This window comes from Macadamia integrifolia, chromosome 6, assembly GCF_013358625.1.
Source record: "Macadamia integrifolia cultivar HAES 741 chromosome 6, SCU_Mint_v3, whole genome shotgun sequence".
Classification (NCBI taxonomy): Eukaryota; Viridiplantae; Streptophyta; class Magnoliopsida; order Proteales; family Proteaceae; genus Macadamia; species Macadamia integrifolia.
In genome coordinates, this window is record NC_056562.1 from 35351368 (window position 1) to 35351750 (window position 383).

Genomic DNA, 383 nt, shown 5'->3' on the forward strand with positions numbered 1-383 from the left:
CTATAGGGAAACTCACTTTTGTAGAGCTATAAACCACATTTGGATGGAGCGCAACCTCCGAAGATAGACTTCCAACTCCTGTTCATTTGATAAAATTTGAAAGACCATCTTCTTCAAGGTCAGCTCTAGGATTGGCATCACCAGACGTAGTATCGTCCGAAATACCCCAAGGAACACGCTCATTGTTATCTCCTGGGGCCTCTCCCCCCACCATCATCTCCCCCATCCTTTGGATGTAAACATGGTTGCAGATAACTTGATCAACAAGGCCAGAGTCACTAGAACATCATGGAAATGCAGCGGGCATTGCCATCCTTCAATCAGTCCTTTGTTTTCTCAGTAAAGCATGGGTAAAAGAGAGTTTTAGTGTTTTTTTTTTTTTT